Genomic DNA, 10,445 nt, shown 5'->3' with positions numbered 1-10,445 from the left:
TATCTGCTCCTCTCTCAATCTCGCTGGCGTGCGCTCTCTCTCTCTCTCTCTCTCTCTCTCTCTCTCGCATGCGCTCGCCTTCTCACACTTAGTAATAGGTTTAGTAGTTAGGTTAGTAGTTTGGTTTTAGGTTTAGTAGTTAGGTTTTAGTAGTTAGGTTATAGTTATGCAACTGTTTGTTCTTCTATTATAAACACGTTAAACGTTCATTTTTCGTAACCGGTTTTTCATAAGCATTTCGTAAAGAACCTCAATTAAACGAGTGAACGACAGGAATGAATTATAAATCATAGCAACGACAGATGCTACGGCTGAGCAAAAATTCCTGTAAATTATAAACGTAAGCTAGGACCTAACATCTAACGCACACACAATATATATTAACTTACCTTATAATAAATATGCGCATTCGAAGTTGTCACAGCTCGAATCTTTGACGACTAAACACAGATCCAGAGAGCACATGGCGGATACGCTTCCGGCCACGTGTATAGGCCTACTGACCGTCACATATCTCGCTAGAGAGAAGCCCGTCACGGCCCGACGAAAGTGATTCATTTATATATGCGCGCTTTATAATTAGTTCTGACACTAGGTGGCAGGTCATATTTGCTTACATAATTATGCTCTACGATGGCTATGTTGAACATACTAGCAGGTTAAAGAGATCATAAATGCTCGTTTTGTGGGTATACACAATAACATACAATTCAATAACGAATAACGAGTTTTCAAACCAAAACTTTGCGTACATGATGAGCATGCGCTTCTCTCTCTCTCTCTCTCTCTCTCTCTCTCTCTCGCGCGCTTTCCATCGGTTTTCTTCGGCCGATCTCATACGTTCAATCTGGACACGGGCGGGCCGAGGGTACATGTGCATGGTAAAATCTGATCTACATGCTTCACTTTGCTCGCAGCATCGCGTCACGGTTCCCAGCTATGCTAATGCACATGAAAATAGCGCCCGTACGTCGGTCGCCGTTGACTGCCGCCGTTGATAATTCTCTCCGGCCGATTTCTCCTATGCGCTCAAAATGGACAGGGCGAGTCCGCGACGGATGTACATCGTAAAATCGGTTTAATCTAAAAAAGTTTACTTGGCTCGCAGCATCTGGCCACAATCCTCTACCTAATTACACTACAATTACCTACTGAAATTGTGTAAACTTCATGACCCAGTTGAGTCATGAGGATTTTGCTCTTCCATTCCCAGGACCTAATAGGGTTAGGAACTTAGGGTCCCCTATGATTTAATGTGATTCCCTTTCCGCGACACCTCAGACAAAGCACAACGAATGCGTTTCATACTTTGTAGAAAATTTCATTTATTATGTTATCTATGGTTAAAATTTACACAAATTAAAACATGTGGACAGCCTATAAATGTTAATATACACGCTTCTCTCGTTTCCCCAAATATCATCACGGGCTTGCATTGGTCAAGCAGTATCAGTTCATGCTCGTGTTAGGCGGTAACTGGAACGAGCGCCATTACAAGTTCAGGAGTGTATAACATATATATCAGGAGTGAATTATAATAGATATATTATTATTCACTCCTGCATAATATCTATATATTATGCATTCCTGATAGGTTCACCTCACAAGATCACACACGATCAGCGTGTGAAGTGACGACCAGGTCGCTAGCACGCACGCGACCACGATGGCCACGCGCCCGTACGCGCCACCGATCTTCATTACAGTTAATTACCAATCAATGAATATTAATTAATTAATTGATAATTTATAATTACCTAATTTATTAATTAATGTGAAGCATTTCCGATTATGATATTGACGTACGGCTTGTTACGAGGATAGCAAGTTTTTTTTTATCGAATGTGGATATCAAATACCTCGATTTTATCTCAAAATATAGATACAGAGCCACACGCGCGCACACATGTTGGATAGATCATGGAGCCAAGGAAAATAGCAGCATCAGCCTGTGATGTAATCACATCGCCGCCATGTCTGTCTAGAATTGTCACAAGGGCCGAATATGAAAATGGCAGTCTTGCTTGATTCGCAGGCCCTAGCACCACAGCGACAGTTCTAGGTGGTACAACGTTTCTCTATACGCGAGGATATTAGAGAGAGAGAGAGAGAGAGAGAGAGCGAGAGAAAGAGAGAGAGAGAGCGCGAGAGCGAGAGCGATAGAGATATAGAGAGAGAGTGTGTGTGTGAGAGAGAGAGAGAGAGAGAGAGAGAGAGAGAGAGAGAGAGAGAGAGAGAGAGAGAGAGAGAGAGAGAGAGAGCCAGGCATGTGGTTCGCATCGTAAAACGCGACCTCCCTCCTTCCTTTGAGGGGTACTACCCGCCATAAATCTCTCCCTATGCTAATGTATAGGTAAAGGGGATGTAGGCATTTTGGCGACTTAGCGTCCGCAGGAGATGTTCATGCTAAAATCGGCTATAAACGTGTGTGTTGATTTGGCAAAATGAGTCGGAAGTCGCGAGTAGAGATTTCAAGGATCGCTATCAATCATAAATTTTTTTGCACGAAAGTCTGTACAAGTATTTCTATCTCGTTTATAAATGAAAATTTCCACGTTAAAATCTATGCTCGGCAATGACTTTGTTGACTTTTCTTGCTGTTAAACGAAAACGTAACACACACATCAGATCTGAACCACTCAGAAAGTGTACGTTTAGGCGTGTGCGTAACACGTTGGAATATGACCGTGTTGTCCCGAGTTCAATTCTTGTGAGGTAACTTATTAAAATATTTTCAAACTCTTGTTGAGTAAAATGTAACACATACATTCGTTCTGAACAGATAAGTAATGGTGGGTTTGGGTGCTAGCGTATGGTGCTGGGCTGGTACTCAATAGTCCCGGGTTCAAATCTTGTCAAGTACCACGGTAAGATATTTTCGAGATGTTGTTAGGCAAAATATAAACACAACTTGACCATGACCATGACTTCAATCGAGTGATGTAAACATTTTGAAAGTGGCTCAAGGATATGGCCTTGAGCTCAAGGCTATGGCCTTGGCCTAGTTATGTAGAAATTTTTAAATTGGAAAATGCAATGGCCTTGAGCCTAAGGTCATGGCCTTGAACTCAAGGCCATGGCCTTGAGCTCAAGGCCACGGAAAATCTTAAAAATTGGAAAATGTAATGGCCTTGAGCTCAAGGCCATGGCCTTGAACTCAAGGCCACGGAAAAGTTTAGAAATGGGAAAATTGGTCGAGGCCACGGTCAAGGACAATGTCACGGTCAAGGTCAGGGTCAAGGACCACGCAGCAACAACTTCTACAACAACAACAACTCTCCTGCATTCTACTCTGCTCTACTGCACTGTACTCTACTGCTCTACTATACTGCTCTGCTGCTCTATTGAACTGTACTCTGCTCTACTGCTCTACAATACTGCTCTGTTACTCTACTGCACTGGACTCCACTGCTCTGTTGCTCTACTGCACTGGACTCCACTGCTCTGTTACTCTACTGCACTGGACTCTACTGCTCTGTTGCTCTACTGCACTGGACTCACTGCTCTGTTGCTCTACTGCACTGGACTATACTGCACTGGACTCTACTGCTCTGTTGCTCTACTGCACTGGACTCTACTGCTCTGTTGCTCTACTGCACTGGACTCTACTCTCTACTCCTCTACTGCTCTAGTTTATTCTACTCTACATACGGAGATTCCCACCACTGCAACCAGTGATTCACTGCACTGTATTATCCTACCACTTGACTCTTTACTGAAACATGTAGAGCTTTCTTTTACAAATTATTGTGGGCATCTTATAAATAATCGCAATCATATAAAAAGTACCTCGAAATTTTTATTTTTAGTTTGAGTATATTTATTAAAAAGCATTTCAATCGTGAAAGCATGTGCTAATACACACGCGTGTAGACTATAATATACGCAATTGTAATATATGTAATAATAAGTTTAAAAACGTGAGTTTATAATCAGGGGACCGTTGTCAGAAAGACGTACAAATCACACGCGAAAAATCAAGTGTGAGAGCACATGTTCAGATACATAACTTACTAGCGAATGAGAGGAATATTAACTAGATCAAAATATACTATTTATATATGAAATTTGTAACCACATTCGTTTATAAAAGGCTGACCGATAAATTGTTTTTACCATAAGGCCTAATACGTTTTACAATCTCTTGTGAAACCCAATTTTACAAGTTCCATTTACAATTGATATAAATTGGTGGGTTTACTCAAGGCTTTTAATTACGCGCTCATGCTTTAATTTAACCAATAATCCTCTAATAATATTTAAATAATAAAAAATAAAGAAATATATCATGAATGTATAAAATCAGTACGAATGGTATCTCCAAACACAGGTCGCATCAGAGGTGTACGTATAGCTCTGCGCACTTCGTAGTATGTCGTGTTCTCCGTGTCCTCTGTATGTTTATCCGGTTACGGCGATGTGATTGGCACTGGAAAAATAAAACTAATATGAAATTCGACAGCGAATGGCGGTTCACTTGCGACTGACAATGATGTTTGTGCCGTTTTTTTTATCTACCCCCTGCCCCCAACCCACCCNTGTACACCTGCCACGATAGAGAGAGATCACATATTAACTACTAGCTAGAGGACATACTAACACGTAGTTAATATGTGATCTCTCTCTATCGTGGCAGGTGTTAGCTAGAGGGTGTTAGTATACATGTACACCTGCCGCATAGAGAGAGATCATGTAATAACTACTAGCTAGAGGGTGTTAGTATGTACACCTGCCGCATAGAGAGAGATCATGTAATAACTACTAGCTAGAAGGTGTTAGTATGTACACCTGCCGCATAGAGAGAGATCACATATTAACTACTAGCTAGAGGGTGTTAGTATGTACACCTGCCACGATAGAGAGAGATCACATATTAACTACTAGCTAGAGGGTGTTAGTATGTACACCTGCCACGATAGAGAGAGATCACATATTAACTACTAGCTAGAGGGTGTTAGTATACATGTACACCTGCCACGATAGAGAGAGATCACATATTAACTACTAGCTAGAGGGTGTTAGTATGTACACCTGCCACGATAGAGAGAGATCACATATTAACTACTAGCTAGAGGGTGTTAGTATACATGTACACCTGCCGCATAGAGAGAGATCACATATTAACTACTAGCTAGAAGGTGTTAGTATACATGTACACCTGCCACGATAGAGAGAGATCACACATTAACTACTAGCTAGAGAGTGTTAGTATGTATGTCTGTCGAGGGAGACAAGTACTCGCACCAAGAGATAACGCACTAATAACTAATAACTAAGAGCGTTACACCGCGAGTATTTTCCCCCACGTGTTTTTACTTCCACTAAAACAAATGCAAAACCTTGTGGGGGTGTGAAGGGGGGAGGGGGAAAGAATGCAATAAGGACGCAGCTTACGCATAGGTGGCGCTTGTCTCAGTGGCCTGACTGGCTCCGGCGCGTGCCTCGCGTACGGCGCTCCTTCAACGCTCGACTCGTTGCTCGGCTGGACAGGTTTGCGCAGAGCAGCGATGTCGTACCTGTGAATAAACGCAGGTTAACGAGCTGAGCTGTGTCCGCAAGCAATACTAACAGGTGAGAAATGATAGGCAAACACGTACGCGTGGATCACTTAAGGAACATCCTCTAGTGTCCTTTACAGATAGACAGGTAAGATGTATGTAAAGGTGTACGCTAGCATAGCTTTCGGCAATGAGCTGCACTGATTGCAGAGGGGGCGAGCAGGCAGAGAGAAGGTGAGGGGGAGGGTTAACAGGAAGGTAGGGGGTGAGTTGGGAGGGGCGTGCAGGGAGGGAAAAGGTGAGGGGGAGGGTGAGCAGGGAGGGAGAAGGTGAGGGGGGAGGNATGGAGATTCACATTATTCAACTACTAGCTAGACGGTGTTAGTATGTACACCTGCCTACGATAAGAAGAGAGATCACCATATTATACTAACTAGCTAGATAGGTGTTAGTAATGTAACCGCTGCCACACATAGAGGCAGACGATCACATATTAACTACTAGCATAGATAGGTGTTAGTATGTATCACCTGCAACCGATAAGAGAGAGATCACATATTAACTACTACTAGAAGGTGTAAGTCTGTACACACCCTGCCACAATAGAAGAGAGATCAACATATTAAGCTTACTATGCTAGAAGCGTGTAGTATGTACAGCCTGCTGCATAGCAGAGAGATTCAGGTAATTAGACTACTTAGCTAGAGGTGTTAGTTATAGCATGTACAGCCTGCCATATAGAGAGAGATCACATATAACACTAGCTGAGAGGTGTTTAGTATAGTACCACCGCCGCAAGAGAGAGACACATATTAAACTACTAGCTAGACGTGTTAGTTACTGTACACCTGCCACGATAGAGAGAGATGCACATATAAACTACTAAGCTAGAGGGTGTTAGTATGTACACTGCAGCGCATGAGAGAGAGTCCACATTAACTAACACGTTAGCTAGTAGCGGTTGTTAGTATACATTACCCTGCCCGCCATAGAGAGAGATCACATATTAATCTACTAGCTAGAGGGTGTTAGTATACGATGTACTATCCTGCCACGATAGAGAGAGATCACATAATTAACTACTAGCTAGAGGTGTTAAGTATGTACACCTGCCACTGATAGAGAGAGATACACATATTAACTACTGTAGCTAGAGGGTGTTAGTAGTATCACTGCCACGATAGAGAGAGATCAACATATTAACTACTAGCTAGAGGGTTTGTTAAGTAATGTATGTTTACACCTGCCAGCGATAGAGAGAGATCACATATTAACTACTAAGCTAGACGGGTGTTAGTTATGTACACCTGCCTACGGAATAGAGAAGAGATCACATATGTAACTGACTAGCCAGAGTGTTAGTATATCACTGTACAACCTGCCAACGATAGAGAGAGAATCACATATTACACTACGGTAGAGGGTGTAGCTATACTAATGTACACATTCTGCTCAGCCGATAGAAAGAGATCAACATATTAATACAGCCGAGGTAGAGTGGGTTAGTATACATGTACACTCTGCCACGAATAGAGAGATGATCACATCATTAACTACTAGCTAGAGAGTGTGTAGTTATACATGTACAGCCTGTCCCACGATAGAGAGAGATCCACAATATAACTACTTAGCTTAATGGTGTTAGTTAATGTACATTCGCTGCCACATAGAGAGAGGATGCATCAACATTAATTACTACCAGAGGTGTAGGATTTATATATAATCACAGAGATTGTACAGCTGCGACGAATAGAGAGAGATTCACATATACTACTGAGCTAGAGGTCGTTAGTATGGCTACCCTGCCGCGATAAAGAGAGAGATCACATATTAACTAACTAGCTAGAGGGTGTTAGTATACATGACACACTGCCACGATAGACGAGAGATGCACATATTAACTACTAGGCTAGAGAGTGTACGTAATGTATGGTCTGTCGAAGGAGACAAGTACTCGCACCAAGATGATAACGCCCTAATTAACTAATACCTAAGAGCGGTCACCCGCGAGTATGTTTCCCCCACGTGTTTTTAGCTTCCACTAAAAGCCAAATGCAAGAAAGCGCTTGGGGGGAAGAATGCCAATATGGACCATGCTTACGCCATGAGGTGGCGCTTGTTCTCAGTGGCCGCCTGACTGGCTCCGGCGCGTGCCTCGCGTACGGCGCTCGCTTCAAAGCGCTCGACGCGTTGCTTGCTGGACAGGTTTCGCCAGAGCAGCAGATTGTCGTACTGTGAATTAAACACTGCAGGTTAACAGCTGAGGCTGTCGTCGCAAGCACATACTAACGAGTGAGAAATGATAGTGCAAACCACGTAAGCCGTTGATCACTTTAAGGAAGCATCCTCTAGTGTCCTTACAATAGACAGGTAACGATGTATGTAAATGGTGTATCACTAACATAGGATTCGGTCAATGAGCTGCACTGATTGGCAGATGGGCGAGCAGCAGGAGAAGGTGAGGGGAAGGTGAAACAGGAGGTAGGGCGGTGAGTTGGAAGGGCGTGCAGGGGGGTGGTGGAATGGGAGGGAGGCGCGACATGACTAGCGACAGATGGAGGCAGCAGATGGAGGGAGCGAGCCAGCAGATGGAGGGAGCGAGCAGCAGGATATGAGGAGCGAGCAGCAGATAGAGGTGAGCGAGCAGCAAGATAGAGGGCAGCGAGACAGATGGAGGGAGCGAGCAGCATATCTGGAGGATGCGAGGGCAGCAGAATAGAGGAGCGGAGCAGTAGATAGAGGGAGCGAGCAGCAATAGAGGCGAGGGCGAGCACAGATAGAGGGAGCGAGCAGCAGATAGAGGGAGCGAGCACAGATGTGAGGGAGTCGAGCAAAGGCAGATGGAGGGAGGGCGAGCAGCAGATAGAGGGAGGCGAAGCAGTAGATAGAGGGACGCGACAGCAGATAGATGGAGCGAGCAGCAGATAGAGGGAGCGAGCAGCAGATGAAGGGAGCGAGCAGGCCAATAGAGGAGGCTGAGGCAGCAAGAATAAAGGGAGCGACGAACAAAAAGCAGCGATGAAGCTGAATGACCGGCAAAGCCGATGTAGGAACGATGGCAGCGAGAAGCAGCGCAAGGAGGTCATGACAGAATGGAGTGAGGACCAAAGCGAACTAAAAGGAGGCGTGGGCAGTGCGAAAGCAGTGAGGCAGCGACCGAACGCATGAGAGCTGACACAAACGCTCGCGGACAGGCCCGGAGAAGCTCGCGAGGGGCAAGGAGCTAAATATAACAAGGAGAGGAAAGCGATGGCTGTGTCGTTTTTCGGCTACAAAGGGCGCCATCTAATGGACCATAATCAGACTGAAACAGTTCCATGTGCAGAGCGAACAGAGACAATAGAACACTTAATTATCTGTTCTAAGGTCTCCGCCGAACCAAAATTCAGCCCCAATGGCCAATGGCGGGCGCTTCTCTCGCTTTGTTATAGGTTTAGCGTCCTCTTGGTGAGCAGGGGCGTAGTTACGGGGGCGCGCGGGGGGGCAAGCGTGCCCTGCCCACGAAATTTTCTGTGCCCCCCCAGGTGCCCCGCCACTGAAATATTCATTGCTTGATAAAAAAAAATATGAATTAGAAAACAATTGCCGTAGAACAGTAATATAACAACAAAAAAAGTATATATTCGTGCCCCCCCCCCCACGATTAAAATGTAAGGCCCATCCCAGTGCCCACCCCCCCGCCCCGCTGAAACAAATGCCTAACTACGCACTGGTGCCGAGGGGAGTGATACTGACGTACGTGTCCTGGTCCTCCTCGCCGCCGCTCCCTCGTCCGTGTAGTGGATGAATGTTCTCGGGGCGGATGGTCATCTCACTGCTGAAGTCGAACGGAGTCTTGTCGGGCCGGCCTTGCGTCGGGCAGATGGAAGACAGGACAAACAGCAGTATAGCACTGCAAAGCAGAGACACGCCGGCAATATCTATTTATATCTTATTTATATATTTCGTATATTCTATTGTATAATATATTTTATATATATATAATCAGGAGCTAATAATGACAATGTTGTCATTATTAGCTCCTGATATAATTATAATAATAATAAATATTATAAATGTAAATATAATAAATATATATTTGTAGCAACCTATGCTGGAGGGTTCCTGCAGCGATGCCGCCGCCTCCTCCGCGAGAAGGAATGTTACATTGGGTAATTTGGCGTTGCGTTATTGTGTGAATTTTGCATTCGCTTTTTCTCTCTCTCTCTTTCTCTCTCTCTCTCTCTTTCTTTCTTCCTCTCTCGTTCTCTCCTTTCTTTCTCTCTTACTATATTTCTCTTTCTTTCTTGTCCTCCCTGTCTTCCCCCCTCTCTCTCTATCTTTTTCGCTCTCTCTCCCTCTCTCCCTCTATCCTCTCTTTCTCTCTCCTCGCTCTCTCGCTCTCTCTCTCTAATCAAAAATCAAACCACCACTCTTTACATGAATAATTTGACTGCAATTGGTGGAACAGACTTCAGCAATTAACTTCGATATACGACAACACTATCTCTTGCACTCCTGTTGCAATTCTAACTCTCACGCATGTCATCCTATCCTACCAGAGCCCTGGCGACGCGGCAACCCGCGTCGCCGTGGCAACGGCCGCGCGTTGCCCTGGCGACGCAGCAACCCGCGTCGCCGTGGCAACGGTCGCGCATTGCCGAGGCGACGCAGCAACCCGCGTCGCCGTGGCAACGGCCGCGCGTTGCCCTGGCGATGCAGCAACCCGCGTCGCCGTGGCAACGGATGCGCGTTGCCGTGGCGACTTACGAAGCAATAGGAATATGCAGACGAGCACGGCAGCCAGCGCGCCGGTGCTGAGAGAGATAGTCGGGCCGACGACGCCGCCGCCGATCGCGCAGAAGTCACCGCTGTAGCCGTCGGCGCAGACGCACGTGAAGTTGCCGTCGACGTTGATGCAGACGCCATTGTTGAGGCACGGGTTGACGTACGCGTCGCACTCGTCGA

At 45.3% G+C, this 10,445-nt stretch overlaps 1 long non-coding RNA gene across 1 annotated transcript; it reads right to left on the bottom strand.

The window, feature by feature from the left end:
* Positions 1 to 5,398: 5,398 nt before the first annotated feature.
* Positions 5,399 to 10,439, bottom strand: LOC106812187. The gene is made up of 3 exons (XR_001394297.1): positions 10,248 to 10,439; positions 9,238 to 9,390; positions 5,399 to 5,516 (listed from the first exon to the last, which is right to left on the bottom strand). It is a non-coding gene; the product is annotated as an uncharacterized LOC106812187 (long non-coding RNA).
* Positions 10,440 to 10,445: the final 6 nt, after the last annotated feature.

The sequence above is a fragment of the Priapulus caudatus genome, unplaced genomic scaffold (genome assembly GCF_000485595.1).
Source record: "Priapulus caudatus unplaced genomic scaffold, Priapulus_caudatus-5.0.1 Scaffold617, whole genome shotgun sequence".
Taxonomy (NCBI): Eukaryota; Metazoa; Priapulida; class Priapulimorpha; order Priapulimorphida; family Priapulidae; genus Priapulus; species Priapulus caudatus.
Note: the sequence above shows the minus strand (reverse complement) of the source record. Positions and strands in the feature narration are given on the sequence as shown.